Source organism: Centruroides vittatus, unplaced genomic scaffold, assembly GCF_030686945.1.
Source record: "Centruroides vittatus isolate TY-2023 unplaced genomic scaffold, ASM3068694v2 contig_3103, whole genome shotgun sequence".
Lineage (NCBI taxonomy): Eukaryota > Metazoa > Arthropoda > Arachnida > Scorpiones > Buthidae > Centruroides > Centruroides vittatus.
In genome coordinates, this window is record NW_027121999.1 from 267,104 (window position 1) to 273,103 (window position 6,000).

The window sequence follows — 6,000 nt, forward strand, 5'->3', positions numbered from 1 at the left end:
AAAGGAAAAAAACACAGCGAAAACAAGAGCACAGAGCGCACACGTCCGTTCGGCAAGCGAAAAACGGGCAAAGTGACACAAAACCGTCTTGCAACAATAGCAACGGCAATTGTTGCCGTTTCTATGGAGATTAGAAAGCGCCTAACGAATTCGAATGCGATTGACGTAATGAATTCTTTTTGAATTTTAAGGCTAAATATCTGCATTTTTTACGTTTCTATCCCCGAGTGACGACGGATTGGGATCGAGAGACTTCCTACCACCCTCCGCCTTCGGTTTCCATTCTCCACAAGGGGTTAGAAGAAAGATTTTCTATAATCGAACGTCGCCACCCCGAAAACTAGAACAAATCATTCCTCTCGTTTGTCCAGTATTCTCCGGTTGTAATTTTTACTAAATTTCGTAATATTTCGTTTATCCGACGCCATTTTAAAAGCGGTTACCTGACGTCATCGGACGTTGGTTATATGAAATATGCGTGTTATAGTTTAGTTACGAAGTGATGAAATATACGATGAGCACGAAGATCTTTAAAAGAATATCGAATGTTTACAGATGACTCTCCCAACGCTCAAGCAGCTGCCTTTTTAAACCTGAAAGATTCGAATCCGACCATCGAACGATGCGCCGAGATGTCTTCTGGGACCGATTCTTCAAGTAATATTAAATAAATTCTTACGTTTAGGGTCAATATGGACTAAGACTTACCTGAAAAATCTTTAATCTTCTCTGCAAAAGTCTTCAAACAGCAAAAAAGCAACGCAATCCAAGAGCACAACAAGAAACACAATCGAACTGCGAATCGTCATGCGTGACGAATTTCGAACAAACGTTAAAAGATGTTCGAATTACGTAAAAATAAGAATTAAAAAATCATTTTATTTTTTTTAAATTATTTTTAATGTCTTTTCTTTTTTAAATTTTGCTTCAATCATTTTCTTGTGTTCGGAATTTGATAAATAAATTATCTTCTGCATTTACGTGGTGCAGAATGTCCACCGTGAAGGTAAAAGACGATCTTTTTAAATTCTACGTCTTGAGGCTTGACCATCTCCGAAAATCGCCCGAAATTCGTTTGAATAAACATCTTTTTCGTCCATTTTCGGCCATGGCGTGAAATAAATCAAATTCTTAGGATTTCGCCCAATATTATTTCGCTTTTCGGAAAGATTTCTCGGTCGCCGTCGGGGTTGCGGGTTTCGCGTATTAATGCAACATCAAACTAGATAAAGTTAATATTAAAAATACCGAAAAACCTATATAATACGGCCGAACGAAAATGAAGTCCGACACAAGAGGATAAATAGATTGAGCCAGGGACAAGCCACCATTCTTTCTCCTCGAATTTCTGGCTTTTAAAAAAATCCTCTGTGTTTGAAACCCGCAACCCCGACGGCGACCGAGACATCTTTCCGAAAATCGAAATAATATTGGGCGAAATCCTAAGAATTTGATTTATTTCACGCCATGGCCGAAAATGGACGAAAAGATGTTTATTCAAACGAATTTCGGGTGATTTTCGGAGATGGTCAAGCCTCCAGACGTAGAATTGAAAAAGATCTCCATGTTGGACATTCTGCACTATGTAAATGCAGAAGATAATTTATTTACTCACTTACTCAGACTCAGCTTCTTAATGAATATACTAGAAACATCCAATACACCAGTGATTCTCAAAGTGAAGGGTCGTGAAAAATATTTGGGGGGTAGCTGAAAAATTGATGCCAGATCAATTTTTTTCAAATATTTTATAAATTTACTATGGATTCATGTTTAGAAATAATAGAAATAAAAAAATATATAAAATAATTTTTACTTAAATAAATTGCACATATAAATAATAAAAATAATAAAAAATATTTAAATACGAGCCTAACCCCCTCCCTCCACATTTTTAACCCAAATGGGGTCAAGCAACCCTTGTCAAGTCCTCCCAGTAGGCACTCCCCTGGCTTCCAGCTCATGCTCAAGCCAGGCTCCCCTCCAAATTTATCTATTCCAAATTGTTTGGTTTGACCATCTGTGGCTTAGCCATTGTCACTTTCTTTTCCTCCGTGGCTCTGGAAAAGTCAAAAATTTTGGTTAGGTTACGTTACGTTATAAAACTTTCCTATCTACCTATTTTTAAATCTTCTTCGTCTGCTCCCTCTCTGCAGTGGCCGGTCGGCTCCTCATCAAACCCTAAATAAATAAATATTCACAAGCCATACAAACTGCTTATTTGTAGAAAATTAAATTGATTAAAACCTGATTCCTACCAAAAATAATAACAATAATTAAACTCAGACTCCCTTATCATATCAAATTCATCAATCATCTTTTGCCCGGCCACTGCAGTTCTGGGAGTGTGGTGCACTCTAGCACCTGCAGCCTATCCTGCATACTAACCATTACTAACTATACTAACATTAATTACTAATTCCTTACAGACTACAAAAATACGTAAAAAATTATGAGCCCTTTCAAGGGACTAGTTCAATACATTATGAGCCCTTCTGGGACAATTACACTATACATCTAACTCTGGGTCCTTTGGTGCTCTCTGAGCGGGGAAAGGACCCAATGCAATTATTCCAAAACTGTTCGCGGAAATAAAAAAAAAAAAAAAAAAAAAAAAACCCCTCCTCCAGGATGTTTTTTTGACACAGACTTATTCTTCGGTGGTCCTTTGAAATTTTTTAAGTGCAGAAGGGGGGTCGCGGTCCAAAAAGTTTGAGAGACACTGACAATACACCTTATTGCTGAGAACAACTATTTATTAACTAAAACTAACGTTTTCGGCCCAATTTATACGGGCCATCTTCAGGTTACAGTTAGATTTAATTTATTTATCAAATTCCAACACAAGAAAATGACTGAAGCAAAATTTAAAAAGAAATATATATATATATATATATATAAATTAATTAAAAAATAAAATTGATTTTTTAAATTCGAATTTTTACGTAATTCGAACATTGTTGACGCGTTCTTTTAACGTTTGTTCGAAAAACGTCACGCATGACGATTCGCAGTTCGATTGTGTTTCTGGTTGTAGTCGGACGTGCTTTTCTTGTGCTCTTGGATTGCGTTGGTTTTTTTTGCGGTTTGCGGACTTTTGCGGAGAAGACTGAAGATTTTTGAGGTAAGTCTTAGTCCATATTGACCCTAGACGTAAGAATTTATTTAATATTACTTGGAGAATCGGTCCCAGAAGACATCGTTCGATGGTCGTCCGTTTGCGCTTCGGATTCGAATCTTTTAGATTTAAAAAGGCAGCTGCGGTGAGCATTTTGCTTTTCTCGGAAGAATTTAAGGATTAATTTAAGCTCGAATTAGTTTATCGGAAGATTTATGATATTTTTAAAAAGATTTTCAAGTTTATTTCGTGTTAATTTTATATGTTCTTCCCTATGTGCTTTTAAAATGGCGTTGGACAAACGAAATATTAGGAAATTTAGTAACAATAGCGCTTTCGGTCGATCGGAGAATACTGGACGAACGAGAGGAATGATTTGTTCTAGTTTTGGGGGTGGCAAGGTAAAGATGACGTTCGATTATAGAAAATCTTGCTTCTAATCCCTTGTGGAGAATGGAAACCGAAGGCGGAGGGTGGTAGGAAGTCTCTCGATCCCAATCCGTCGTCAATCGGGGGATAGAAACGTAAAAAATGCAGATATTTAGCCTTAAAATTCAAAAAGAATTCATTACGTCAATCGCATTCGAATTGTTAGAGCGCTTTCTAATCTCCATAGAAACGGCAACAATTGCCGTTTCTATGAAAACGCGTAGTTGCAACACGATTTTGCGTCACTTTGCACGTTTTTCGCTTGCCGAACGGACGTGTGCGCTCTGTGCTCTTGTTTTCGCTGTGTTTTTTTTGCTACCGGAACGTGGTTTTAAGAAGACTTTTGGACGCCGACATTACGCCAAGTAAGATTTTAATTACAATTTAGCTAGCTGTAAGATTTTATTTTCGCTTCGTTTAGTCCAACTTTCGGAGACGACATCGGCCGGCGTATTTGCGTTTAAATCTGCGGTCGCTTGTGAATTACCATCCGAAACGACTTTTAAACCAGCCGCCACATTGGAAAGCGACCGAAGCGCCGAAAACGGATTAAGTATTTGCTCATTGGTTTATTTTCGTAATTAATTCATTTATATTTTATTAACACGGTCAAAGAATAAGGATTATTTATAGAAATTCAATTAAAAATTATTTAATACTAACTTTAAATATTCGAATTTTAACTAAAATATACTCTGGTAACATTGATGGACGGAGACCGTATTCCGAAGCATGGGATGTTCCTTGGACAGGTCAAAACTTTCGCCCTTTGATCTCCGACTTCTCCATGCAATTTATGTATTAGTTACAACGCTTTTCAATGGCTTATTTTGTCAGAATTAAATTGTCTGCAAACACATCTAATACTAATACACTTAACAGTTATCTATACAGGCTGGACACAAAGAATTCTTTTCCTTAGGCTCTTTGTCTCTTTCCACGAGGTGGTCTTTTCTGAGTACAGTCGATCTGCCAATGCTTTGTGCCAGTTAAACGTTCGTGTCCCGAATGGCGAGTTGGGATGTGGGCACGTTTCGCTTCTTCGTACGTTTCTCTTGTGTTTTGGTCGACTCGTTGGCAATTTCTTTGTACGAAACTCTTTTAAATGCCGTCGTTGCGTTTATGTGACGTACACGTTAGGGTAAATTGCTCTAGAAGGAAACACTTGTTACGACTCTGGCTCGAGTGCCTTTTCCTCGTGGCTACGTGCGGCGTGTCTTTAATTTACTGTCGTACAAATACAAATTACACGTAAGAGAGTTTCTTCGTTTCGGGTCGGTCGTCTCTACTGCAAATACAGTTGGAACGTTCTAGCAATTTCCGGTAGGATCTAACGCAAACTATCCGAATTCCGATTCGTCGTGAGTATAATCTTGGACTTTTTCTGCGCTAATCGGTCCCAGAAGACATCTCGGCACATCGTTCGATGGTCGTCCGTTTGCGCTTCGGATTCGAATCTTTTAGATTTAAAAAGGCAGCTGCGGTGAGCATTTTGCTTTTCTCGGAAGAATTTAGACATTAATTTTTTTAAGCTTTTGTTTTAATCGACTAATTGCAAACTTTTTTTTTTCAGAATGAAGATGTTGGAGTGGTTTCGCCGGAGGTTCCGACGGAAGAATGCGGTGGCGCCGGAGGGAGGGGGTTCCTCGGACGGCTCCGATGAGACGTTCGAGGATCCGGTGGTGGACTTGGTCTCTGCCGAATGTTCGGTGTCGTTGGAGACCGTCGAGCGAGAGGCAGCGGGTGGTGACGACCTTCCCCCAGTGCGTGTGGCGTGGCACTCTCCCGGAGGCGGGAGAGTTCTGAGTCCATTCCACTTGGCCAAGGTCGTCAGGGATCAGCCAGCCACAGACCTTGTTGTGGAAGAAGTACGGCGTAACAACACCTACGAGGTTTCTCGGATTTCGTTGTTACTTCGTATGTTCGGGTTGTCTGCCTCTTCGTCCACGCTCGCGACGTCGTCGCCATCGTCTTTCGGAAGTCGGAACGGGGAAGAATCGGAGGAGAGCGCCGCCGAAGTCGAGGGACCGCGGTTTTGTTGCTGCGGGTGGCTGCGTTTCCCTTGGCCTAGGCGGTGATCCTCCTCGATTTTCCCCAACTCGTCCTTTGCACCCGGATGCGACATTCTGACCGGATTCGACACTTTTCTCCCGGACTCGACACCTTTTCCCGGACGTGACTGTCTCCTACCCGGACGTGACCCACGGACTTGTCTCCCGAACGTGACACTCGATAGACGACAACGGATTTGACTCCCGATTCTGACCACCCGGACGTGACACGTTTACTCACCGGACGTGACATTTGACCGACCTTTCTTCCCAAACAGCTGTTACGAGGATTGAGCTTCCGGTTAGGTTAGGTCAGGTCCTTCGCTCTCCTCATGACACTGTTCGGGAAGAAAGACTAGCTGATACAGGTAATAATGTTGAGCTTAGATAATAAATGAATGA